Here is a 25,407-nt window from a genome sequence, read left to right on the forward strand (position 1 = left end):
CCTGTACAGTAGTGGGTGGTGCCGAGGCAAAAGGGGGTGGAACTACTAACATAGATCTTAATGTGTATTGGAGGCTAATTTCTGCACATGCTTACTCACGCTTCTCTGTCCTCCATCCAGACAAGTAAGAGGCCTAAATCAGACTTCCAGGACACCTTTCAGTCAGGCAAACATACTCAGGAACATATATTCCTTTAATAATGGAATCGCTCCCACAGAACTTACAAGCGCACCTCCACAAATTTGCTTTAAGTACAGTAAGGGGGTGATTTTAGTAACAATTTTAACATACTGTGGAGGAGTCATATGTAGTGGCTGCATTGAAATGAGCACTATTGTGCGCATGCCCAACTTGTGGGCTTCCCATAGGCATCTAGTTGGCCGTTGTTGAAACAGAACACTGAACCAGATCGGTCTCTAGTCTGATCAGGCAGGGATCTTTTCTTATGTTTTGTAAATCTTCATATTATTGCTGTCAAAATGTAACCAACAATGCGCAACCCTGTTATGGAGAAGCATCATTTGAACTCTTTGGGCATCTTTTCTTCATGAGAATAGGGAAACTGTTGTTGGAACTCACTCTAAAGTGTGCATTATGTCAGTGTAAAGCAGCCTAACTGGCTTCAGTGCCAGCCCATTGCCTTACTTTGAGCCATGTCTTACCAACAATCTCTTTCCAGTAATTGTGCTTGTCCCCATAAAGTCAAAGAATTCAAGAGAAGCAGAGAAGGGGGTGCTGGATACTGACCCCCCCTTGCCGCTTCTGTTGGAAAAGGGGTGTGGTTTAAACAGCCTGGTCACCATGCCCCTTCCCATGGTCCCCTGCTCCTTTCCCTGCAAGGGTTCAGGTGAGTGCAAAATGCCTTGGGGTGCAGCAAGCTTTTGGGGGGGCTCGGGTGAGGATGCAATGCTAGGGATGCAATTCCTAGGGAAAGAAAGTGGCCACGTGTTCAGTTATGGAAAACTTAATAAATATTTCATACAAAAATAAATAAATAAAATAAATACTCAATGACCTGCCTTTCAAGTAAGTAGAAATGAAGCAGCTGGTTGCCATGGTGAAATTATGATGACACTGTTACTCTGTAGTGGCAGTGCTGAAGTCCTAAGTCAGATTCAAGGGGGGGGGGATTTCCCCCCAAGGCCAAGCCTACCAGCTAACAGTGACCTTAAGTTTTCCAGTAAAACATGAAATGGTCACACGCTACATCTTGTTTGTGCGCTTATCAGGCATGTCCAAAGTCCATTTGGGGGGCCTAATCCAGCCCACCGGTCAGTTTAATCCGGCCCCTGTGGCAGTTTATTTCCTGGGGTAAATCCTAAAAAAACAAACCCTCAACAAATTCAACCCTAAAAAAAGGTTAACAACTTGGGTTGGCTGTTTCGGCGGCCCTCACAGCCCTTCACTTCATCAAATCTGGCCCTCTTTGAAAAAAGATTGGACAGGGTTACAGTCAAAGAGTTCAAGAGAAGCAGAGAAGCGGGTGCTGGATGTCCGGAGTTTCATTCTCTCCCGTGCTTCACTTCTTTGTTCTGTGTTCTGTTGTTCTCTCTCGGACGGCCCACCCCCCATGGTGCTTCCCTTGGAAAAGGGGTGTGGTTTAAGCAGCCCGGTTGCCCCACCCTTTCCCATTGTGCCCTGTCCCTTTCCCTGCAGGGGTTCAGGTGAGTGCAAAATGCCTACCATAAACGCATGCAGAAAGACAAAAGTATTTTGCCACCCTTCTTCCCATGTTAATCACAACACTATACAACACAATACAACAAAAATAGCTTTATTGGCATTTCAAGTTAAGACCTTCCAAAATGGCTTGAGATACAAAGTCTTCTTTCTGTTTCCTGTTTCCGAGAGATTTGAATTGGGAAATCCTTTCGATTCTTCATTAATAAGAGGCAGTGGGGTGAGGGAGGCCATGGCCACATCCACACCATTTAATGCGCTATGAAGCCGCTTTAAACACTCATGGCTTAAACAACCCCCAAAGACTCTGGGAGCTATAGTTGGAAAAGGGAGCCAAGAGTTGTTAGGGAACCCCGTTCCCTGCCAAGAAGGGAACCCTACCTCTACCCCACCCCTACCCCTACCCCCACCCCTACCCCTGACGCTAACTCTAACCCTAATGCTAACCCTTAAGCCTTAACTAAAGCTACAATTCCCAGAGTTCCCTGGCAAAAAGGGAACCCAAACCCTGCCCCCTAACTACAGCTACAATTCCCAGAGTTCCCTGGCAAGAAGGGAACCCTAACCCTGCCCCCTAACTAGAGCTACAATTCCCAGAGTTCCCTGGCATGAAGGGAACCCTACCCCTACCCCCACCCCCACCCCTACCCTACCCCTAATCCTAATCCTAATCCTAATACTTAACCACCGTAACAAGTCTCCGTCCCCTTAACCACCTACAGTTCCCAGAATCCCTGAGGGGAAGCCATGCCTGTTTAAAGTGACTTCATGGCAGTTCAGTGGTGCACCTAATGTGGCCTAATGTTCCCTCCCTCATTTTCTTCTCTCTCCCCACTGCCCCATCACTTGCAATGCAGCAGATGTCCGCCTGCAGTTTCCTTTCAAAGCTCCTTCTCTCAAGTATGGCCACAGCCTTGTCCATTCCATTTCTGTTTCCTGTTTCCGAGAGATTTGAATTGGGAAATCCTTTCGATTCTTCATTAATAAGAGGCAGTGGGGTGAAGGAGGCCATGGCCACATCCACACCATTTAATGTGCTATGAAGCCGCTTTAAACACTCATGGCTTAAACAACCCCCAAAGACTCTGGGAGCTATAGTTGGAAAAGGGAGCCAAGAGTTGTTAGGGGGCCCCGTTCCCTGCCAAGTGGGGAACCCTACCTCTACCCCTACCCCCACCCCCACCCCTACCCCTGACGCTAACTCTAACCCTAACGCTAACCCTTTAGCCTTAACTAGAGCTACAATTCCCAGAGTTCCCTGGCAAGAAGGGAACCCTAACCCTGCCCCCTAACTACAGCTACAATTCCCAGAGTTCCCTGCCAGGGGAACACCAACCCTACCCCTGCCCCTGACGCTAACCCTAACTCTAACCCTTAACTGGAGCTACAATTCCCAGAGTTCCCTGGCATGAAGGGAACCCTACCCCCACCCCTACCCCAAATCCTAATCCTAATCCTAATCCTAATACTTAACCACCGTAACAAGTCTCCGTTCCCTTAACCACCTACAGTTCCCAGAATCCCTGAGGGGAAGGCATGCCTGTTTAAAGTGACTTCATAGCAGTTCGGTGGTGCACCTAATCTGGCCTAATGTTGCCTCCCTCATTTTCTTCTCTCTCCCCACTGCCCCATCACTTGCAATGCAGCAGATGTCCGCCTGCAGTCTCCCTTCAAAGCTCCTTCTCTCAAGTATGGCCACAGCCTTGACCATTCCTCACTGCCAGTATTTCACGTTCACTTCTCCGATGTAAATAGGGATGTCCTGTGGTTCTCTTGATGACTTTTAAGACTGGACTTGGGGAAAACCTCACCGGCTCCAGACATCCCTGTAAGGCAAAGGCAAACAGGTGAGTGGGATGGCCAACACCCGACAGCGTCCCCCTAGATTCCTCCTCTGTTTGGCTGCCTGTTAACAAACAAGGCTTCCAAACCAGTTTGCACCCATCTCAGCCAGCGTAGCCTCGCAACATCCACTAGCCTGAATGCAAATTCTTCCGACAACCATCCACCAGCTGCAACCTCATCAGGTCCATTGCCAGACATCAACCAGCTTCAGAGCTGAGTGTCAGTCACCTTCAAGTAGCGATCCCACCAGCAAGTAATCTTTGTACTTGCCTTCTCCTTGCTCCACAGCATCCCAGCACCGGGCGATTGCCTCCTTCCGCTTGCCAGCTTGCCACCACGGGGCAGGAGACCACCAGGGCCACAGCATCCCAGCACCGGGCAATTGTCTCCTTCCGCTTGCCAGCTTGCTGCCGCGGGACAGGAGACCACCTGGGCTGAGTGCCACCGAGCTGCCCATTTGTCTCTGGGGAGGGCAACTGCTGAGGCTTGCGCCTTGGCCCACATTTATACCCGCTCAGCAGGCAAATGTTTTTGTCACATCACAATCAACCCACGACAATGGCAGCAGCTGGGGAGGCATCACCATCACTCCCTCAGCCCTCACAATGGTGAGCACAGCTCAGCAGCCAAAACACACTCACAAACACACACACACACACACACACACACACACAAGTTGTGCCAATGTCTGGGAAGGCCACACCGGGAACCCAAGTGGGCAGGAGGGGGACATTTTTAGGCCCAGTGGTTGCATTTCCCTCCCCGCAACACTAGTCAAATGCACAAATGAACAGAGCAATGAAAGCAAGCCTTATCTTTGCACAGGAAGCTGTTCAAGGAATGACATGCAGATAGAAAGTTAGCATCTCACGAAAAAAACACTTTTTCGTCAGTCAATCAATCAATCATTTATTGTATTTGACTAAAACCTATTATAAAGCCAGTTACAAAAGCACCAAACCCAATGACCCAAACTATGGCTCCCAGATTCTTGGGGGGGGGGGGGGAGCCAGGTGGATGCCATGTGAAATGAGCGATGTGTCAAGTGATGGCTATGTAGTACCTCCAGGTTCAGAGGCGGCATATTTCTGCATATCAGTTCCTGAGAATCACGAGGGCTGTTGGGGTCAGATTCTGCTTGCAGTTTTTGCACAGGCATCTGTGAGAATGGGATGCTGAACTTGGGCCACTGGCCTGATCCAGGCAGCTTTCTTAGGTTACAAAGGAAGACTTCCAAGAGAATACTTTTAATGTAGCACTCCAAGAAATGCTGCAAGTTTCAGAAAGTCAAAGAATGCACTCCAAAATCAGAAATTTTGAAAGTGCATTTCAGCACTGTGTCATTTTACTTTCCCCCTGCATCTCTTATCTGAACTATGTACTTGCAGTTTCTTTGAGTATGGTTTTTCCAATTTATTTTTATTTGGTAGCCATTTCTCCCTTTCTGAGGAAGGAACAAAAACATTCCAAGTTCTCTCTCTCTCTTTTTTAAATATTTATTGATTTTTTTTTAAATTACAAAAAAAACCCAAAACACAACAGATACTTTCTAAGATACTTTCAAGAATGTATAATCTGCTGTTGAAATGGAACACTGAGGAAGAAACGGTAAAATCTGCAATGATAAAATGGGCACAAGATATAGGACATAATATTATGTTTGCTGACTGGGAGAAGTTGTGGACCACTGGGATTAAATTCACGGCATGTAATGCCCTAAGAGAGAATATTATGAAAATGATGTACAGGTGGTACATGACTCCAGTCAAGCTTGCAAAAATATACCATTTGCCCAATAATAAATGTTGGAAATGTAAAGAAGTTGAAGGTACTTTCTTTCACCTTTGGTGGATGTGCCCAAGGATCAAGGCTTTCTGGGAAATGATATATAATGAATTGAAAAGGGTATTCAAATATACTTTCCCGAAGAAACCAGAGGCCTTTCTCCTGGGCATAGTTGGCCAATCGGTGTTAAAGGATAGAACTTTCTTTATGTATGCTACAGCAGCAGCAAGAATTCTCATCGCAAAGCATTGGAAGACACAAGACCTACCCACCTTGGAAGAATGGCAGATGCAACTAATAGACTATATGGAGATGGCGGAAATGACTGGCAGAATCCGAGATCAGGGAGAAGACTGGAGGAAATTTAAAACTTATTTGCAGAAATATTGTAAAATTTTTGAATGTTGAGGACATTGAAATGCATTGCAGGGGTTTTAGCAACAAGGTAAAATGCAAGATTGGATTAATAAATAGATAGACTAATAGGATATGAATTTGCTGAACTAACTTTTAAAAGGGATACAAAAATGGGAGATGTGAGAGAGTCGGGAAATAAGTTAACCAAAGAGGAGAAGTTAAGAAAGAAGGAATTTTTCTTTTTTTATATGTGCTTTTTTCTTTTCTTTTTTGTGTTTAATGTCTGTATTTCTGTATTTTGTAATTTTGTATCCTTTTCGTTTTTTGTATTTTTCTAAATTTTTTTATGGATAAAACCGAATAAAATATTACTTTTAAAAAAATGAAGCAGCTGGTTGCCATGGTGAAATTATGATGACACTATTACTCTGTAGTGGCAGTGCTGAAGTCCTAAGTCATATTCAAGGGGGGATTTCCCCCCAAGGAAAACTTAAGGTCACTGTTAGCTGGTTGGCTTGGCCTTGGGGGAAAATCATAATAGTGTCATCATAATTTCACCATGGCAACCAGCTGCTTCATTTTTTAAAGTAATATTTTATTAGGTTTTATCCATAAAAAAGTTTAGAAAAATACAAAAAACAAAAAAGATACAAAATTACAAAATACAGAAATACAGACATTAAACACAAAAAAGAAAAGAAAAAAGCACATATAAAAAAAACAAAAATTCCTTCTTTCTTAATTTCTCTTTTTTATAAATTTTTATTGGTTTTACAACATTTTTTAAACAATACAAACAAATAAAAAGACATACAAACATGTATAATTTCATAACCTTTTTTTTCATATCCCTAACTTCTCGGACTCCCCCAAACCTCCCCTTCCTACATCCCAATTTCCAAAATTATTTCAGCAAATTCTAAATAATTTTATCAAGTATATTTCTTCTTATTCTTTTCTTTAACTTATTCTTATGTCGCTGTAATCTCCTTTTCTTTCTCAAAACTTCGACATTTTAGCATTCATCAATTTTATAATAGTTCTTAAGATAAATTTTAAATTTCTTCCAATCTTCTTCCGCCGTCTCTTTCCCCTGATCACGGAGTCTGCCAGTCATCTCGGCCAGTATCATATAGTCCATCACCTTCATCTGCCACTCTTCCAGGGTGGGTAGATCTTGTGTCTTCCAATACTTTGCGATGAGTATTCTTGCTGCTGTCGTAGCATACATAAAAAAAAATCTATCTTTCTTTAACACCAATTGGCCGACAATGCCCAAGAGAAAGGCCACTGGTTTCTTAGGGAAGGTACATTTAAGTACCTTTTTCATTTCATTATATATCATCTCCCAAAAAGCCTTAATCTTTGGGCACGTCCACCAAAGGTGATAGAAAGTACCTTCAGTTTCTTTACATTTCCAACACTTATTATCAGGCAAATGATAGATTTTTGCTAGCTTGACTGGGGTCATGTACCACCTATAAATCATTTTCATAATATTTTCCTTTAAGGCATTACATGCCGTAAATTTTATCCCGGTGTTCCACAACCATTCTCAGTCAGCAAACATAATGTTATGACCAATGTCCTGTGCCCACTTGATCATAGCTGATTTAACTGTTTCGTCTTGTGTATTCCATTTCAGCAGCAAATTATACATTCTTGACAAGTTCTTAGTATTGGGTTCTAACAGTTCAGTTTCTAATTTTGATTTCTCCACCTGGAAGCCAATTTTCCTGTCCTGTTTGTAAACCTCCATTATTTGATAATAATGGAGCCAATCTCGTACTTTGCTTTCAATTTCTCGTAACTCTGTAGCTTCAACTTATCTCCCTCTTGTTCCAAAATTTCCCAATACTTCGGCCATTCAGCTTCCATATTGAGTTTTTTCAACGCTTTAGCCTCCATAGGTGACAACCATCTAGGGGTTTTGTTTTCCAACAGATCTTTGTATCTTATCCAAACATTATATAGTGCTTTTCTAACAATATGGTTTTTGAAGGCCCTATGCTTCATCATACCATAACTTTATCATACCATAGATATGCATGCCAACCAAATGTATTGTTAAAACCTTCTAGATCCAAGATATCTGTATTCTCGAGGAGCATCCACTCTTTCAACCAGCAAAACGCTGCTGATTCGTAGTACAGTTTTAAATCCGGCAGGGCAAATCCCCCTCTTTCCTTTGCATCCGTTAATATTTTAAATTTTATTCTGGGCTTTTTGCCCTGCCAGACAAATTTCGAAATGTCCTTCTGCCACCTCTTGAAACAGTCCATCTTGTCAAGAATTTGCAATGTTTGAAACAAAAATAACATTCTAGGCAATACATTCATCTTAATAACTGCTATTCGGCCTAACATTGACAGTTTCAAATTTGACCATATTTCAAGATCCTTTTTAACTTCTGACCAACATTTCTCATAATTGTCTTTATACAAATTCAAATTCTTAGATGTCAAATGAACCCCTAGGTATTTCACCTTCTTAACCACTGTCAAACCTGTTTCGTTCTGGAACTTCTCCCTCTCCATGACTGTTAATTTCCCCCCCAAAACCTTAGTCTTTTGTTTGTTCAGTTTAAATCCGGCCACTTGACCAAATTCTTGAATTAACTCCAACACCTTTTTTGTACTAGTGTCTGGCTCCTGTAGAGTACGTACTAAGTCATCTGCGAAGGCCCTTAACTTATAACGTTTAGCTCCGACCTGCACACCTTTAACCTGCTGGTCATCTCTAATCATATTAAGCAACACCTCCAGAACAGAGATAAAAAGTAATGGGGAAATTGGGCACCCCTGTCGTGTCCCTTTTTCTATTTTGAGTTCTTCAGTTATCACGTTATTTACAATCAACTTAGCTTTTTGTTCAGAGTATATAGCACCCACACCATTCTCAAATCCATGGCCTACCCCCATCCCATGAAGATTCTTTTTCATAAAATTCCAAGAAATATTGTCAAAGGCTTTCTCCGCGTCCACAAAAATCAGAACCGCTTTAGTGTTTATATTCACCTCTAATAGTTCCAAAATGTCTATTATATTCCTCACATTGTCTGATAAGTGCCTTTTTGGGAGAAAGCCTGCTTGGTCCTTATGAATCTTCTCCATCAACACTCTTTTCAATCTTTTTGCCAAAATGTCTGCAAAGATTTTGTAATCCACATTAAGTAATGATATTGGGCGGTAGTTCTTAAGCTGAGTCTTTTCAGTCTCTGTTTTTGGTATGAGTGTAATATACGCTTCTTTCCACGATTCTGGTGCCCTTTTTCCCTCTAAGATCTCATTGCAGACTTCCTTTAATGGTTGTATCAACCACTCCTTCAAGGTTTTATAGTATCTGGAATTCAGTCCATCTGGTCCTGGAGATTTGCACAATTACATATTTTGAATGGCACCTTCTATTTCTTGTTCTGTTATTCTCTGATTTACATCCACTTTACTTTGATGAGAGATTTTTTGTAATCCATATTTTTTAAGGAATTTATCTATATCTTCCTCCGTCTGTGGTCCTTGTGAATATAATTTTTTGAAATAACTCAAAAAAGCCAAATGCGGTAAACTTCTGGCTTGGCAATTGAAGAAAAGACAGAAACTAAACACTGTTACATGTCTAGAAGTCGATGGAAAGAATATATATAAACCCAATGAGATTAGAAACTTTCTTAATTTCTCCTCTTTGGTTAACTTATTTCCTGACTCCCTCACGTCTCCCATTTTTGTATCCCTTTTAAAAGTTAGTTCAGCAAATTCATATCCTATTAGTCTATCTATTTATTAATCCAATCTTGCATTTTACCTTGTTGCTAAAACCCCTGCAATTCATTTCAATGTCCTCAACATTCAAAAATTTTACAATATTTCTGCAAATACGTTTTAAATTTCCTCCAGTCTTCTCCCTGATCTCGGATTCTGCCAGTCATTTCCGCCATCTCCATATAGTCTATTAGTTGCATCTGCCATTCTTCCAAGGTGGGTAGGTCTTGTGTCTTCCAATGCTTTGCGATGAGAATTCTTGCTGCTGCTGTAGCATACATAAAGAAAGTTCTATCCTTTAACACCGATTGGCCAACTATGCCCAGGAGAAAGGCCTCTGGTTTCTTCGGGAAAGTATATTTAAATACCCTTTTCAATTCATTATATATCATTTCCCAGAAAGCCTTGATCCTTGGGCACGTCCACCAAAGTTGAAAGAAAGTACCTTCAACTTCTTTACATTTCCAACATTTATTATTGGGCAAATGGTATATTTTTGCAAGCTTGACTGGAGTCATGTACCACCTGTACATCATTTTCATAATATTCTCTCTTAGGGCATTACATGCTGTGAATTTAATCCCAGTGGTCCACAACTTCTCCCAGTCAGCAATCATAATATTATGTCCTATATCTTGTGCCCATTTTATCATTGCAGATTTTACCGTTTCTTCCTCAGTGTTCCATTTCAACAGCAGATTATACATTCTTGAAAGTATCTTAGAAAGTATCTGTTGTGTTTTGGGTTTTTTTGTAATTTAAAAAAAAATCAATAAATATTTAAAAAAGAGAGAGAGAGAACTTGGAATGTTTTTGTTCCTTCCTCAGAAAGGGAGAAATGGCTACCAAATAAAAATAAATTGGAAAAACCATACTCAAAGAAACTGCAAGTACATAGTTCAGATAAGAGATGCAGGGGGAAAGTAAAATGACACAGTGCTGAAATGCACTTTCAAAATTTCTGATTTTGGAGTGCATTCTTTGACTTTCTGAAACTTGCAGCATTTCTTGGAGTGCTACATTAAAAGTATTCTCTTGGAAGTCTTCCTTTGTAACCTAAGAAAGCTGCCTGGATCAGGCCAGTGGCCCAAGTTCAGCATCCCATTCTCACAGATGCCTGTGCAAAAACTGCAAGCAGAATCTGACCCCAACAGCCCTCGTGATTCTCAGGAACTGATATGCAGAAATATGCCGCCTCTGAACCTGGAGGTACTACATAGCCATCACTTGACACATCGCTCATTTCACATGGCATCCACCTGGCTCCCCCCCCCCCCAAGAATCTGGGAGCCATAGTTTGGGTCATTGGGTTTGGTGCTTTTGTAACTGGCTTTATAATAGGTTTTAGTCAAATACAATAAATGATTGATTGATTGACTGACGAAAAAGTGTTTTTTTCGTGAGATGCTAACTTTCTATCTGCATGTCATTCCTTGAACAGCTTCCTGTGCAAAGATAAGGCTTGCTTTCATTGCTCTGTTCATTTGTGCATTTGACTAGTGTTGTGGGGAGGGAAATGCAACCACTGGGCCTAAAAATGTCCCCCTCCTGCCCACTTGGGTTCCCGGTGTGGCCTTCCCAGACATTGGCACAACTTGTGTGTGTGTGTGTGTGTGTGTGTGTGTTTGTGAGTGTGTTTTGGCTGCTGAGCTGTGCTCACCATTGTGAGGGCTGAGGGAGTGATGGTGATGCCTCCCCAGCTGCTGCCATTGTCGTGGGTTGATTGTGATGTGACAAAAACATTTGCCTGCTGAGCGGGTATAAATGTGGGCCAAGGCGCAAGCCTCAGCAGTTGCCCTCCCCAGAGACAAATGGGCAGCTCGGTGGCACTCAGTCCAGGTGGTCTCCTGTCCCGCGGCAGCAAGCTGGCAAGCGGAAGGAGACAATTGCCCGGTGCTGGGATGCTGTGGCCCTGGTGGTCTCCTGCCCCGTGGTGGCAAGCTGGCAAGCGGAAGGAGGCAATCGCCCGGTGCTGGGATGCTGTGGAGCAAGGAGAAGGCAAGTACAAAGATTACTTGCTGGTGGGATCGCTACTTGAAGGTGACTGACACTCAGCTCTGAAGCTGGTTGATGTCTGGCAATGGACCTGATGAGGTTGCAGCTGGTGGATGGTTGTCGGAAGAATTTGCATTCAGGCTAGTGGATGTTGCGAGGCTACGCTGGCTGAGATGGGTGCAAACTGGTTTGGAAGCCTTGTTTGTTAACAGGCAGCCAAACAGAGGAGGAATCTGGGGGGACGCTGTCGGGTGTTGGCCATCCCACTCACCTGTTTGCCTTTGCCTTACAGGGATGTCTGGAGCCGGTGAGGTTTTCCCCAAGTCCAGTCTTAAAAGTCATCAAGAGAACCACAGGACATCCCTATTTACATCGGAGAAGTGAACGTGAAATACTGGCAGTGAGGAATGGAAAAGGCTGCGGCCATACTTGAGAGAAGGAGCTTTGAAGGGAGACTGCAGGCGGACATCTGCTGCATTGCAAGTGATGGAGCAGTGGAGAGAGAGAAGAAAATGAGGGAGGCAACATTAGGCCAGATTAGGTGCACCACCGAACTGCTATGAAGTCACTTTAAACAGGCATGGCTTCCCCTCAGGGATTCTGGGAACTGTAGGTGGTTAAGGGGACGGAGACTTGTTACGGTGGTTAAGTATTAGGATTAGGGGTAGGGTAGGGGTGGGGGTGGGGGTAGGGGTAGGGGTAGGGTTCCCTTCATGCCAGGGAACTCTGGGAATTGTAGCTCTAGTTAGGGGGCAGGGTTAGGGTTCCCTTTTTGCCAGGGAACTCTGGGAATTGTAGCTCTAGTTAGGGGGCAGGGTGAGGGTTCCCTTCTTGCCAGGGAACTCTGGGAATTGTAGCTCTAGTTAAGGCTTAAGGGCTAGCGTTAGGGTTAGAGTTAGCGTCAGGGGTAGGGGTGGGGGTAGGGGTAGAGGTAGGGTTCCCTTCTTGGCAGGGAACGGGGCTCCCTAACAACTCTTGGCTCCCTTTTCCAACTATAGCTCCCAGAGTCTTTGGGGGTTGTTTAAGCCATGAGTGTTTAAAGCGGCTTCATAGCACATTAAATGGTGTGGATGTGGCCTTGACCTCCCTCACCCCACTGCCTCTTATTAATGAAGAATCGAAAGGATTTCCCAATTCAAATCTCTCGGAAACAGGAAACAGAAATGGAATGGACAAGGCTCTGGCCATACTTGAGAGAAGGAGCTTTGAAAGGAGACTGCAGGCGGACATCTGCTGCATTGCAAGTGATGGGGCAGTGGGGAGAGAGAAGAAAATGAGGGAGGGAACATTAGGCCACATTAGGTGCACCACTGAACTGCTATGAAGTCACTTTAAACAGGCATGGCTTCCCCTCAGGGATTCTGGGAACTGTAGATGGTTAAGGGGACGGAGACTTGTTACGGTGGTTAAGTATTAGGATTAGGATTAGGGGTAGGGTAGGGGTGGGGGTAGGGGTAGGGTTCCCTTCATGCCAGGGAACTCTGGGAATTGTAGCTCTAGTTAGGGGGCAGGGTTAGGGTTCCCTTCTTGCCAGGGACTCTGGGAATTGTAGCTGTAGTTAGGGGGCAGGGTTAGGGTTAGGGTTCCCTTTTTGCCAGGGAACTCTGGGAATTGTAGCTGTAGTTAAGGCTTAAGGGTTAGCGTTAGGGTTAGAGTTAGCGTCAGGGGCAGGGGTGGGGGTAGGGGTAGAGGTAGGGTTCCCCTCTTGGCAGGGAACGGGGCTCCCTAACAACTCTTGGCTCCCTTTTCCAACTATAGCTCCCAGAGTCTTTGGGGGTTGTTTAAGCCATGAGTGTTTAAAGCGGCTTCATAGCGCATTAAATGGTGTGGATGTGGCCATGGCCTCCCTCACCCCACTGCCTCTTATTAATGAAGAATCGAAAGGATTTCCCAATTCAAATCTCTCGGAAACAGGAAACAGAAAGAAGACTTTGTATCTCAAGCCATTTTGGAAGGTCTTAACTTGAAATGCCAATAAAGGTATTTTTGTTGTATTGTGTTGTATAGTGTTGTGATTAACATGGGAAGAAGGGTGGCAAAATACGTTTGTCTTTCTGCATGCATTTATGGTAGGCATTTTGCACTCACCTGAACCCTTGCAGGGAAAGGGACAGGGCACAATGGGAAAGGGTGGGGCAACCGGGCTGCTTAAACCACACCCCTTTTCCAAGGGAAGCACCATGGGGGGTGGGCCGTCCGAGAGAGAACAACAGAACACAGAACAAAGAAGACGGAAGTGGCGCACAGTTCCTTCTGTTCCCTCTCTTCCAAAGAATGGAGCGTCAACACCCAGAGTATGTGATCCAGTAGTCACACACACTCTGCAGCACGGGAGAGAATGAAACTCCGGACATCCAGCACCCGCTTCTCTGCTTCTCTTGAACTCTTTGACTGTAACCCTGTCCAATCTTTTTTCAAAGAGGGCCAGATTTGATGAAGTGAAGGGCTGTGAGGGCCGCCAAAACAGCCAACCCAAGTTGTTAACCTTTTTTTAGGGTTGAATTTGTTGAGGGTTTGTTTTTTTAGGATTTTACCCCAGGAAATAAACTGCCACAGGGGCCGGATTAAACTGACCGGTGGGCTGGATTAGGCCCCCCAAATGGACTTTGGACATGCCTGATAAACGCACAAACAAGATGTAGCGTGTGCACCATTTCATGTTTTACTGGAAAACTTAAAGTCACTGTTAGCTGGTAGGCTTGGCCTTGGGGGGAAATTCCACCCCCCTTGAATCTGACTTAGGACTTCAGCACTGCCACTACAGAGTAACAGTGTCATCATAATTTCACCATGGCAACCAGCTGCTTCATTTCCACTTACTTGAAAGGCAGGTAATTGAGTATTTATTTTATTTATTTATTTTTGCATGAAATATTTATTACGTTTTCCATAACTGAACACGTGGCCACTTTCTTTCCCTAGGAATTGTATCCCTAGCCTTGCATCCTCACCCCAGCCCCCCCCCAAAAGCTTGCTGCACCCCAAGAGGTTTTGCACTCAACTGAACCCTTGCAGGGAAAGGAACAGGGGACAATGGGAAGGGGCGTGGTGACCAGCCTGTTTAAACCACACCCCTTTTCCAACAGAAGCGGCAAGGGGGGGTCAGTATCCTGCACCCCCTTCTCTGCTTCTCCTGAATTCTTTGACTTTATGGGGACAAGCACAATTACTGGAAAGAGATTGTTGGTAAGACATGGCTCAAAGTAAGGCAATGGGCTGGCACTGAAGCCAGTTAGGCTGCTTTACACTGACATAATGCACACTTTAGAGTGAGTTCCAACAACAGTTTCCCTATTCTCATGAAGAAAAGATGCCCAAAGAGTTCAAATGATGCTTCTCCATAACAGGGTTGCGCATTGTTGGTTACATTTTGACAGCAATAATATGAAGATTTACAAAACATAAGAAAAGATCCCTGCCTGATCAGACTAGAGACCGATCTGGTTCAGTGTTCTGTTTCAACAACGGCCACCTAGATGCCTATGGGAAGCCCACAAAATATTACTTTAAAAAAAATGAAGCAGCTGGTTGCCATGGTGAAATTATGATGACACTATTATGATTTCCCCCCAAGGCCAAGCCAACCAGCTAACAGTGACCTTAAGTTTTCCTTGGGGAAATCCCCCCTTGAATCTGACTTAGGACTTCAGCACTGCCACTACAGAGTAATAGTGTCATCATAATTTCACCATGGCAACCAGCTGCTTCATTTTTTTTAAGTAATATTTTATTAGGTTTTATCCATAAAAAAGTTTAGAAAAATACAAAAAACGAAAAGGATACAAAATTACAAAATACAGAAATACAGACATTAAACACAAAAAAGAAAAGAAAAAAGCACATATAAAAAAAGAAAAATTCCTTCTTTCTTAACTTCTCCTCTTTGGTTAACTTATTTCCCGACTCTCTCACGTCTCCCATTTTTGTATCCCTTTTAAAAGTTAGTTCAGCAAATTCATATCCTATTAGTCTATCTATTTATTAATCCAATCTTGCATTTTACCTTGTTGCTAAAACCCCTGCAATGCATTTCAATGTCCTCAACATTCAAAAATTTTACAATATTTCTGCAAATAAGTTTTAAATTTCCTCCAGTCTTCTCCCTGATCTCGGATTCTGCCAGTCATTTCCGCCATCTCCATATAGTCTATTAGTTGCATCTGCCATTCTTCCAAGGTGGGTAGGTCTTGTGTCTTCCAATGCTTTGCGATGAGAATTCTTGCTGCTGCTGTAGCATACATAAAGAAAGTTCTATCCTTTAACACCGATTGGCCAACTATGCCCAGGAGAAAGGCCTCTGGTTTCTTCGGGAAAGTATATTTGAATACCCTTTTCAATTCATTATATATCATTTCCCAGAAAGCCTTGATCCTTGGGCACATCCACCAAAGGTGAAAGAAAGTACCTTCAACTTCTTTACATTTCCAACATTTATTATTGGGCAAATGGTATATTTTTGCAAGCTTGACTGGAGTCATGTACCACCTGTACATCATTTTCATAATATTCTCTCTTAGGGCATTACATGCCGTGAATTTAATCCCAGTGGTCCACAACTTCTCCCAGTCAGCAAACATAATATTATGTCCTATATCTTGTGCCCATTTTATCATTGCAGATTTTACCGTTTCTTCCTCAGTGTTCCATTTCAACAGCAGATTATACATTCTTGAAAGTATCTTAGAAAGTATCTGTTGTGTTTTGGTTTTTTCTTTGTAATTTTAAAAAAAATTCAATAAATATTTTTAAAAAAGAGAGAGAACTTGGAATGCTTTTGTTCCTTAGAAAGGGAGAAATGGCTACCAAATAAAAATAAATTGGAAAAACCATACTCAAAGAAACTGCAAGTACATAGTTCAGATAAGAGATGCAGGGGGAAAGTAAAATGACACAGTGCTGAAATGCACTTTCAAAATTTCTGATTTTGGAGTGCATTCTTTGACTTTCTGAAACTTGCAGCATTTCTTGGAGTGCTACATTAAAAGTATTCTCTTGGAAGTCTTCCTTTGTAACCTAAGAAAGCTGCCTGGATCAGGCCAGTGGCCCAAGTTCAGCATCCCATTCTCACAGATGCCTGTGCAAAAACTGCAAGCAGAATCTGACCCCAACAGCCCTCGTGATTCTCAGGAACTGATATGCAGAAATATGCCGCCTCTGAACCTGGAGGTACTACATAGCCATCACTTGACACATCGCTCATTTCACATGGCATCCACCTGGCTCCCCCCCCCCCCCAAGAATCTGGGAGCCATAGTTTGGGTCATTGGGTTTGGTGCTTTTGTAACTGGCTTTATAATAGGTTTTAGTCAAATACAATAAATGATTGATTGATTGACTGACGAAAAAGTGTTTTTTTCGTGAGATGCTAACTTTCTATCTGCATGTCATTCCTTGAACAGCTTCCTGTGCAAAGATAAGGCTTGCTTTCATTGCTCTGTTCATTTGTGCATTTGACTAGTGTTGCGGGGAGGGAAATGCAACCACTGGGCCTAAAAATGTCCCCCTCCTGCCCACTTGGGTTTCCGGTGTGGCCTTCACAGATATTGGCACAACGTGTGTGTGTGTGTGTGTGTGTGTGTGTGTGTGTGTGTGTGTGTGTTTGTGAGTGTGTTTTGGCTGCTGAGCTGTGCTCACCATTGTGAGGGCTGAGGGAGTGATGGTGATGCCTCCCCAGCTGCTGCCATTGTCGTGGGTTGATTGTGATGTGACAAAAACATTTGCCTGCTGAGCGGGTATAAATGTGGGCCAAGGCGCAAGCCTCAGCAGTTGCCCTCCCCAGAGACAAATGGGCAGCTCGGTGGCACCCAGCCCAGGTGGTCTCCTGTCCCGCGGCAGCAAGCTGGCAAGCGGAAGGAGACAATTGCCCGGTGCTGGGATGCTGTGGCCCTGGTGGTCTCCTGCCCCGTGGTGGCAAGCTGGCAAGCAGAAGGAGGCAATCGCCCGGTGCTGGGATGCTGTGGAGCAAGGAGAAGGCAAGTACAAAGATTACTTGCTGGTGGGATCGCTACTTGAAGGTGACTGACACTCAGCTCTGAAGCTGGTTGATGTCTGGCAATGGACCTGATGAGGTTGCAGCTGGTGGATGGTTGTCGGAAGAATTTGCATTCAGGCTAGTGGATGTTGCGAGGCTACGCTGGCTGAGATGGGTGCAAACTGGTTTGGAAGCCTTGTTTGTTAACAGGCAGCCAAACAGAGGAGGAATCTGGGGGGACGCTGTCGGGTGTTGGCCATCCCACTCACCTGTTTGCCTTTGCCTTACAGGGATGTCTGGAGCCGGTGAGGTTTTCCCCAAGTCCAGTCTTAAAAGTCATCAAGAGAACCGCAGGACATCCCTATTTACATCGGAGAAGTGAACGTGAAATACTGGCAGTGAGGAATGGAAAAGGCTGCGGCCATACTTGAGAGAAGGAGCTTTGAAGGGAGACTGCAGGCGGACATCTGCTGCATTGCAAGTGATGGGGCAGTGGGGAGAGAGAAGAAAATGAGGGAGGCAACATTAGGCCAGATTAGGTGCACCACCGAACTGCTATGAAGTCACTTTAAACAGGCATGGCTTCCCCTCAGGGATTCTGGGAACTGTAGGTGGTTAAGGGGACGGAGACTTGTTACGGTGGTTAAGTATTAGGATTAGGATTAGGGGTAGGGTAGGGGTGGGGGTGGGGGTAGGGTTAGGGTTCCCTTTTTGCCAGGGAACTCTGGGAATTGTAGCTGTAGTTAGGGGGCAGGGTTAGGGTTCCCTTCTTGCCAGGGAACTCTGGGAATTGTAGCTCTAGTTAGGGGGCAGGGTTAGGGTTCCCTTCTTGCCAGGGAACTCTGGGAATTGTAGCTCTAGTTAGGGGGCAGGGTGAGGGTTCCCTTCTTGCCAGGGAACTCTGGGAATTGTAGCTCTAGTTAAGGCTTAAGGGCTAGCGTTAGGGTTAGAGTTAGCGTCAGGGGTAGGGGTGGGGGTAGGGGTAGAGGTAGGGTTCCCTTCTTGGCAGGGAACGGGGCTCCCTAACAACTCTTGGCTCCCTTTTCCAACTATAGCTCCCAGAGTCTTTGGGGGTTGTTTAAGCCATGAGTGTTTAAAGCGGCTTCATAGCACATTAAATGGTGTGGATGTGGCCTTGACCTCCCTCACCCCACTGCCTCTTATTAATGAAGAATCGAAAGGATTTCCCAATTCAAATCTCTCGGAAACAGGAAACAGAAATGGAATGGACAAGGCTCTGGCCATACTTGAGAGAAGGAGCTTTGAAAGGAGACTGCAGGCGGACATCTGCTGCATTGCAAGTGATGGGGCAGTGGGGAGAGAGAAGAAAATGAGGGAGGGAACATTAGGCCACATTAGGTGCACCACTGAACTGCTATGAAGTCACTTTAAACAGGCATGGCTTCCCCTCAGGGATTCTGGGAACTGTAGATGGTTAAGGGGACGGAGACTTGTTACGGTGGTTAAGTATTAGGATTAGGATTAGGGGTAGGGTAGGGGTGGGGGTAGGGGTAGGGTTCCCTTCTTGCCAGGGAACTCTGGGAATTGTAGCTCTAGTTAAGGGTTAGAGTTAGGGTTAGCGTCAGGGGCAGGATTGGGGTTCCCTTGGCAGGGAACTCTGGGAATTGTAGCTCTAGTTAGGGGGCAGGGTTAGGGTTCCCTTCTTGCCAGGGACTCTGGGAATTGTAGCTGTAGTTAGGGGGCAGGGTTAGGGTTAGGGTTCCCTTTTTGCCAGGGAACTCTGGGAATTGTAGCTGTAGTTAAGGCTTAAGGGTTAGCGTTAGGGTTAGAGTTAGCGTCAGGGGCAGGGGTGGGGGTAGGGGTAGAGGTAGGGTTCCCCTCTTGGCAGGGAACGGGGCTCCCTAACAACTCTTGGCTCCCTTTTCCAACTATAGCTCCCAGAGTCTTTGGGGGTTGTTTAAGCCATGAGTGTTTAAAGCGGCTTCATAGCGCATTAAATGGTGTGGATGTGGCCATGGCCTCCCTCACCCCACTGCCTCTTATTAATGAAGAATCGAAAGGATTTCCCAATTCAAATCTCTCGGAAACAGGAAACAGAAAGAAGACTTTGTATCTCAAGCCATTTTGGAAGGTCTTAACTTGAAATGCCAATAAAGGTATTTTTGTTGTATTGTGTTGTATAGTGTTGTGATTAACATGGGAAGAAGGGTGGCAAAATACGTTTGTCTTTCTGCATGCATTTATGGTAGGCATTTTGCACTCACCTGAACCCTTGCAGGGAAAGGGACAGGGCACAATGGGAAAGGGTGGGGCAACCGGGCTGCTTAAACCACACCCCTTTTCCAAGGGAAGCACCATGGGGGGTGGGCCGTCCGAGAGAGAACAACAGAACACAGAACAAAGAAGACGGAAGTGGCGCACAGTTCCTTCTGTTCCCTCTCTTCCAAAGAATGGAGCGTCAACACCCAGAGTATGTGATCCAGTAGTCACACACACTCTGCAGCACGGGAGAGAATGAAACTCCGGACATCCAGCACCCGCTTCTCTGCTTCTCTTGAACTCTTTGACTGTAACCCTGTCCAATCTTTTTTCAAAGAGGGCCAGATTTGATGAAGTGAAGGGCTGTGAGGGCCGCCAAAACAGCCAACCCAAGTTGTTAACCTTTTTTTAGGGTTGAATTTGTTGAGGGTTTGTTTTTTTAGGATTTTACCCCAGGAAATAAACTGCCACAGGGGCCGGATTAAACTGACCGGTGGGCTGGATTAGGCCCCCCAAATGGACTTTGGACATGCCTGATAAACGCACAAACAAGATGTAGCGTGTGCACCATTTCATGTTTTACTGGAAAACTTAAAGTCACTGTTAGCTGGTAGGCTTGGCCTTGGGGGGAAATTCCACCCCCCTTGAATCTGACTTAGGACTTCAGCACTGCCACTACAGAGTAACAGTGTCATCATAATTTCACCATGGCAACCAGCTGCTTCATTTCCACTTACTTGAAAGGCAGGTAATTGAGTATTTATTTTATTTATTTATTTTTGCATGAAATATTTATTACGTTTTCCATAACTGAACACGTGGCCACTTTCTTTCCCTAGGAATTGTATCCCTAGCCTTGCATCCTCACCCCAGCCCCCCCCCAAAAGCTTGCTGCACCCCAAGAGGTTTTGCACTCAACTGAACCCTTGCAGGGAAAGGAACAGGGGACAATGGGAAGGGGCGTGGTGACCAGCCTGTTTAAACCACACCCCTTTTCCAACAGAAGCGGCAAGGGGGGGTCAGTATCCTGCACCCCCTTCTCTGCTTCTCCTGAATTCTTTGACTTTATGGGGACAAGCACAATTACTGGAAAGAGATTGTTGGTAAGACATGGCTCAAAGTAAGGCAATGGGCTGGCACTGAAGCCAGTTAGGCTGCTTTACACTGACATAATGCACACTTTAGAGTGAGTTCCAACAACAGTTTCCCTATTCTCATGAAGAAAAGATGCCCAAAGAGTTCAAATGATGCTTCTCCATAACAGGGTTGCGCATTGTTGGTTACATTTTGACAGCAATAATATGAAGATTTACAAAACATAAGAAAAGATCCCTGCCTGATCAGACTAGAGACCGATCTGGTTCAGTGTTCTGTTTCAACAACGGCCACCTAGATGCCTATGGGAAGCCCACAAAATATTACTTTAAAAAAAATGAAGCAGCTGGTTGCCATGGTGAAATTATGATGACACTATTATGATTTCCCCCCAAGGCCAAGCCAACCAGCTAACAGTGACCTTAAGTTTTCCTTGGGGAAATCCCCCCTTGAATCTGACTTAGGACTTCAGCACTGCCACTACAGAGTAATAGTGTCATCATAATTTCACCATGGCAACCAGCTGCTTCATTTTTTTTAAGTAATATTTTATTAGGTTTTATCCATAAAAAAGTTTAGAAAAATACAAAAAACGAAAAGGATACAAAATTACAAAATACAGAAATACAGACATTAAACACAAAAAAGAAAAGAAAAAAGCACATATAAAAAAAGAAAAATTCCTTCTTTCTTAACTTCTCCTCTTTGGTTAACTTATTTCCCGACTCTCTCACGTCTCCCATTTTTGTATCCCTTTTAAAAGTTAGTTCAGCAAATTCATATCCTATTAGTCTATCTATTTATTAATCCAATCTTGCATTTTACCTTGTTGCTAAAACCCCTGCAATGCATTTCAATGTCCTCAACATTCAAAAATTTTACAATATTTCTGCAAATAAGTTTTAAATTTCCTCCAGTCTTCTCCCTGATCTCGGATTCTGCCAGTCATTTCCGCCATCTCCATATAGTCTATTAGTTGCATCTGCCATTCTTCCAAGGTGGGTAGGTCTTGTGTCTTCCAATGCTTTGCGATGAGAATTCTTGCTGCTGCTGTAGCATACATAAAGAAAGTTCTATCCTTTAACACCGATTGGCCAACTATGCCCAGGAGAAAGGCCTCTGGTTTCTTCGGGAAAGTATATTTGAATACCCTTTTCAATTCATTATATATCATTTCCCAGAAAGCCTTGATCCTTGGGCACATCCACCAAAGGTGAAAGAAAGTACCTTCAACTTCTTTACATTTCCAACATTTATTATTGGGCAAATGGTATATTTTTGCAAGCTTGACTGGAGTCATGTACCACCTGTACATCATTTTCATAATATTCTCTCTTAGGGCATTACATGCCGTGAATTTAATCCCAGTGGTCCACAACTTCTCCCAGTCAGCAAACATAATATTATGTCCTATATCTTGTGCCCATTTTATCATTGCAGATTTTACCGTTTCTTCCTCAGTGTTCCATTTCAACAGCAGATTATACATTCTTGAAAGTATCTTAGAAAGTATCTGTTGTGTTTTGGTTTTTTCTTTGTAATTTTAAAAAAAATTCAATAAATATTTTTTAAAAAGAGAGAGAACTTGGAATGCTTTTGTTCCTTAGAAAGGGAGAAATGGCTACCAAATAAAAATAAATTGGAAAAACCATACTCAAAGAAACTGCAAGTACATAGTTCAGATAAGAGATGCAGGGGGAAAGTAAAATGACACAGTGCTGAAATGCACTTTCAAAATTTCTGATTTTGGAGTGCATTCTTTGACTTTCTGAAACTTGCAGCATTTCTTGGAGTGCTACATTAAAAGTATTCTCTTGGAAGTCTTCCTTTGTAACCTAAGAAAGCTGCCTGGATCAGGCCAGTGGCCCAAGTTCAGCATCCCATTCTCACAGATGCCTGTGCAAAAACTGCAAGCAGAATCTGACCCCAACAGCCCTCGTGATTCTCAGGAACTGATATGCAGAAATATGCCGCCTCTGAACCTGGAGGTACTACATAGCCATCACTTGACACATCGCTCATTTCACATGGCATCCACCTGGCTCCCCCCCCCCCCAAGAATCTGGGAGCCATAGTTTGGGTCATTGGGTTTGGTGCTTTTGTAACTGGCTTTATAATAGGTTTTAGTCAAATACAATAAATGATTGATTGATTGACTGACGAAAAAGTGTTTTTTTCGTGAGATGCTAACTTTCTATCTGCATGTCATTCCTTGAACAGCTTCCTGTGCAAAGATAAGGCTTGCTTTCATTGCTCTGTTCATTTGTGCATTTGACTAGTGTTGCGGGGAGGGAAATGCAACCACTGGGCCTAAAAATGTCCCCCTCCTGCCCACTTGGGTTTCCGGTGTGGCCTTCACAGATATTGGCACAACGTGTGTGTGTGTGTGTGTGTGTGTGTGTGTGTGTGTGTTTGTGAGTGTGTTTTGGCTGCTGAGCTGTGCTCACCATTGTGAGGGCTGAGGGAGTGATGGTGATGCCTCCCCAGCTGCTGCCATTGTCGTGGGTTGATTGTGATGTGACAAAAACATTTGCCTGCTGAGCGGGTATAAATGTGGGCCAAGGCGCAAGCCTCAGCAGTTGCCCTCCCCAGAGACAAATGGGCAGCTCGGTGGCACCCAGCCCAGGTGGTCTCCTGTCCCGCGGCAGCAAGCTGGCAAGCGGAAGGAGACAATTGCCCGGTGCTGGGATGCTGTGGCCCTGGTGGTCTCCTGCCCCGTGGTGGCAAGCTGGCAAGCAGAAGGAGGCAATCGCCCGGTGCTGGGATGCTGTGGAGCAAGGAGAAGGCAAGTACAAAGATTACTTGCTGGTGGGATCGCTACTTGAAGGTGACTGACACTCAGCTCTGAAGCTGGTTGATGTCTGGCAATGGACCTGATGAGGTTGCAGCTGGTGGATGGTTGTCGGAAGAATTTGCATTCAGGCTAGTGGATGTTGCGAGGCTACGCTGGCTGAGATGGGTGCAAACTGGTTTGGAAGCCTTGTTTGTTAACAGGCAGCCAAACAGAGGAGGAATCTGGGGGGACGCTGTCGGGTGTTGGCCATCCCACTCACCTGTTTGCCTTTGCCTTACAGGGATGTCTGGAGCCGGTGAGGTTTTCCCCAAGTCCAGTCTTAAAAGTCATCAAGAGAACCGCAGGACATCCCTATTTACATCGGAGAAGTGAACGTGAAATACTGGCAGTGAGGAATGGAAAAGGCTGCGGCCATACTTGAGAGAAGGAGCTTTGAAGGGAGACTGCAGGCGGACATCTGCTGCATTGCAAGTGATGGGGCAGTGGGGAGAGAGAAGAAAATGAGGGAGGCAACATTAGGCCAGATTAGGTGCACCACCGAACTGCTATGAAGTCACTTTAAACAGGCATGGCTTCCCCTCAGGGATTCTGGGAACTGTAGGTGGTTAAGGGGACGGAGACTTGTTACGGTGGTTAAGTATTAGGATTAGGATTAGGGGTAGGGTAGGGGTGGGGGTGGGGGTAGGGTTAGGGTTCCCTTTTTGCCAGGGAACTCTGGGAATTGTAGCTGTAGTTAGGGGGCAGGGTTAGGGTTCCCTTCTTGCCAGGGAACTCTGGGAATTGTAGCTCTAGTTAGGGGGCAGGGTTAGGGTTCCCTTCTTGCCAGGGAACTCTGGGAATTGTAGCTCTAGTTAGGGGGCAGGGTGAGGGTTCCCTTCTTGCCAGGGAACTCTGGGAATTGTAGCTCTAGTTAAGGCTTAAGGGCTAGCGTTAGGGTTAGAGTTAGCGTCAGGGGTAGGGGTGGGGGTAGGGGTAGAGGTAGGGTTCCCTTCTTGGCAGGGAACGGGGCTCCCTAACAACTCTTGGCTCCCTTTTCCAACTATAGCTCCCAGAGTCTTTGGGGGTTGTTTAAGCCATGAGTGTTTAAAGCGGCTTCATAGCACATTAAATGGTGTGGATGTGGCCTTGACCTCCCTCACCCCACTGCCTCTTATTAATGAAGAATCGAAAGGATTTCCCAATTCAAATCTCTCGGAAACAGGAAACAGAAATGGAATGGACAAGGCTGTGGCCATACTTGAGAGAAGGAGCTTTGAAAGGAGACTGCAGGCGGACATCTGCTGCATTGCAAGTGATGGGGCAGTGGGGAGAGAGAAGAAAATGAGGGAGGGAACATTAGGCCACATTAGGTGCACCACTGAACTGCTATGAAGTCACTTTAAACAGGCATGGCTTCCCCTCAGGGATTCTGGGAACTGTAGATGGTTAAGGGGACGGAGACTTGTTACGGTGGTTAAGTATTAGGATTAGGATTAGGGGTAGGGTAGGGGTGGGGGTAGGGGTAGGGTTCCCTTCTTGCCAGGGAACTCTGGGAATTGTAGCTCTAGTTAAGGGTTAGAGTTAGGGTTAGCGTCAGGGGCAGGATTGGGGTTCCCTTGGCAGGGAACTCTGGGAATTGTAGCTCTAGTTAGGGGGCAGGGTTAGGGTTCCCTTCTTGCCAGGGAACTCTGGGAATTGTAGCTGTAGTTAGGGGGCAGGGTTAGGGTTAGGGTTCCCTTTTTGCCAGGGAACTCTGGGAATTGTAGCTGTAGTTAAGGCTTAAGGGTTAGCGTTAGGGTTAGAGTTAGCGTCAGGGGCAGGGGTGGGGGTAGGGGTAGAGGTAGGGTTCCCCTCTTGGCAGGGAACGGGGCTCCCTAACAACTCTTAGCTCCCTTTTCCAACTATAGCTCCCAGAGTCTTTGGGGGT

General features: G+C 44.8%; 1 long non-coding RNA gene across 3 annotated transcripts in view; it reads left to right on the plus strand.

Annotated features, from left to right (window-relative positions):
• LOC310698890 overlaps nucleotides 1–25,407 on the plus strand; it is an 88,734-nt gene that overhangs the window by 42,020 nt on the left and 21,307 nt on the right. For 2 of the 3 annotated variants that reach the window (XR_014521783.1, XR_014521784.1), the window contains one exon: nucleotides 681–848. The exons of the other annotated variant lie outside the window; for it this stretch is intronic. This is a non-coding gene — a long non-coding RNA (uncharacterized lncRNA). The remainder of the gene's footprint in view (nucleotides 1–680; nucleotides 849–25,407) is intronic. 3 annotated transcript variants of the gene reach the window in all.

The sequence above is a fragment of the Podarcis liolepis genome (assembly GCF_965112155.1).
Source record: "Podarcis liolepis genome assembly, chromosome: Z".
NCBI classification, from domain to species: Eukaryota; Metazoa; Chordata; class Lepidosauria; order Squamata; family Lacertidae; genus Podarcis; species Podarcis liolepis.